Source organism: Dipodomys merriami, unplaced genomic scaffold (assembly GCF_024711535.1).
Source record: "Dipodomys merriami isolate MVZ:Mamm:240054 unplaced genomic scaffold, mDipMer1.0.p SCAF_222, whole genome shotgun sequence".
NCBI classification, from domain to species: domain Eukaryota; kingdom Metazoa; phylum Chordata; class Mammalia; order Rodentia; family Heteromyidae; genus Dipodomys; species Dipodomys merriami.
In genome coordinates this window covers 1,168,175-1,170,924 of record NW_027203627.1, presented here as the reverse complement: position 1 = coordinate 1,170,924, position 2,750 = coordinate 1,168,175, and the positions used below count along the sequence as shown (strand labels likewise).

The 2,750-nt window shown below is 36.9% G+C and overlaps 1 pseudogene; it reads left to right on the top strand.

The window, feature by feature from the left end:
* The first annotated feature begins 320 nt into the window (after nt 1-320).
* Nucleotides 321-1,641, top strand: LOC138835020 (vacuolar protein sorting-associated protein 37A pseudogene; annotated as a pseudogene).
* The last annotated feature ends 1,109 nt before the right edge of the window (nt 1,642-2,750 follow it).

Genomic DNA, 2,750 nt, shown 5'->3' with positions numbered 1-2,750 from the left:
GCTAGCCAGTCTGGAGCACCTGGGCCTCCAAGGGTAGGATCCTGGTTGCTTGTGTCCTGCTTGACAATTTACCTCTCTCCAGCTCTCTCCAGTTATGTCATGGTTCCCCAAACCCGGAGACCAGGAACCTGGTTTACTTGGTAAAAGGCGTCGTTGGCTTGCCCCACGGCCTGCCCCTCTGCTCCCCCCCCACACACACAACCGGACTCGAACCTTGGGTATTTCAGGCCACTCCTCTGTAGCTGGAGACCTGCCGGGCAGCCTCTGGGAGAAGCAGGCCCAAACCTTGTAGGCCCTCCTGCCCCAGGGACGCGAGGAGGATGAGCTGGCTCTTTCCCCTGACCAAGAGCGCCTCCTTCTCCACAGCAGGGTCCCTGGTGGTGGCCTCACCAGCCTCCAACAGCAGAAGCAGTGCTTGATCGAGTCCCTCCGGAACTCCCACTCCAGTATAGCTGAAATACAGAAAGATGTGGAATACAGATTGCCCTTCACTGTAAACAACTTGACAATTAACATTAATATAGTACTTCCTCCACAGTTTCCTCAGGAAAAACCAGCAATCAGTGTTTATCCACCAATCTGACATCCTTTAATGGATAAACATGAAATATATGTTACCTCTCAATTAGTAAGCAATTTTACAATACACTCAGATCTTGGAAAGATTAGCCAGAGTCTGTTGGATGAGTTTTGGAAGAATTCTCCTGTTTTAGCTCCCACTTCAACAGCATTTCCATACCTGTATAGTAACCCAGGTGGGCTGCCTCCTTATGCTTCTTAGGGTTTTCCATTTCTTCCTGCATATCCTCCTCAAGAAGCTAACAGAACGTAACTTCTTTGTTACTGACACTGCTTCTTCTTCAACAAGTTATACAACAGCCAAGTCTGCTGCTCCTACATTTGGTGTCCTTTCAAGTCTGCCATTGCCTGTTCCCACAATGGAAACTTCAACACCGATAAGCCAAAATGGTTTTGGGTACAAGATGCCAGATGTCCCTGATGCATTTCCAGAACTCTCAGAATTGTGTCACAACTCACAGATATGAATGAACAAGAGGAAGTATTACTAGAACAGTTTCTGAGTTTACCTCAACTAAAACAAATTATTAATGACAAGGGTGATTTAGTAAAAAGAATTGAGGAATTAGCAAGAAAACTCTCCTCTTGGAGCCCAGTTTGGAAGCCAAAAGGCAAACTGTTTTAGATAAGTATGAGTTACTTACACAAATGAAATCTACGTTTGAAAAGAAGAGGCAGAGACAACATGAACTGAGTGAGAGTTGTAGTGCAAGTGCCCTACAGGCAAGATGGAAAGTCGCTGCACATGAAGCTGAGGAAGAATCTGATAATATTGCTGAAGATTTCTCGGAGGGAAAAACTGAAATAGATGATTTTCTCAGTAGCTTCATGGAAAAAAGAACAGTTTGCCACTGTAGAAGAGCCAAGGAAGAGAAACTTAAACAAGTGATAGCAATGCACAGCCAACTTCATGGTCCATTACAGATTTTCCTGAAAACATGGACCGCCAAGAGAGAAATGAGACATAAAACTAAGTACATTATTTTAGACTTAAGGTTTGTAAGTTGGCATTTCATTGAAATGGCTGAATTCAGATGTACTCTACATTGTTTAAAGAACTGAGATTGTTTTTTATATAGATTAGAATGATTATGATCTTTGCTTGGAAAATTTTTCTGCAGTATTTGCACTAAAAACGCCTATTTATCATTGATAAATCCTGTCCTTTTAAAATTTCACTGCTATTCTTATAATTAAATACCTTATGCATGTGATTTTAGTTTTAATATTTTATGAAAAGTACTTAATCTTGTACTTTTAATTTGAAACTGCCTCATTTCTTTATCAAGAATGATATCTTCTTTAGATTATTTTCCTCTCAGTAATTTTTAAGTACTTTCAGCTATGGAAAGATACCCACACCCTCTCTTTTTCTTTCTTTTTGAATAAAACTTTCAAAAGCAATTTGTTTTTAAATATTCATAATACCAGAAAATATCAAACCTGCCAATGTGCCAGATATATACCTATAACATATAAATATACCTATTATATATATATATATATATATATATATATATATATATATATATACCTTAAATAAAAAAATTCAAAAAATGTCTTAATTACATTGCTCATGTAATTGTAACCCCTCTGTATGGTATTTTCACAGTAATAAAACTTTTAAAAAATTAATTTAAAAAAATTTAAAAAATATCTCTATGGAAACCTAATCACCTTTTTAATCCTTTCACAAGTCCTCTAAACTGAATGATATATTTTACATGTTACTCTGCTACCCCTGCATATATTTTATTGTCCTAAGGAAACTCTTTAAAAGATAGTCTATTGATTGATATTTTGTGTGTCAACTTCCCAAAATATGTTCTGCCCTCAATCCAACTAAAAAATTCTCATCTTCATCTTCCTTTTTGAAAAGTGAACACCTGTCATTTAGATAAGAATCAATACATGATTTCATTCACCAGATATTCAAACTGTCATCTCAGTTGTCAGGAATAATAGAGTTCAATCAATATACTCATTTATTCTAGATCAAACTCTTTGATACATTCTCATGGCATTGATAACAAAACCAAGCATCAACATATATGACTTTATTTCATCTCATGTTCTTTCTGGAATGTTTAGAAAATTGTCTCTTAAATGTACAGCCACAGAGTAGCTATATTTAGTTGATTAATAAATTATTTTATTTACTAATCTATTTA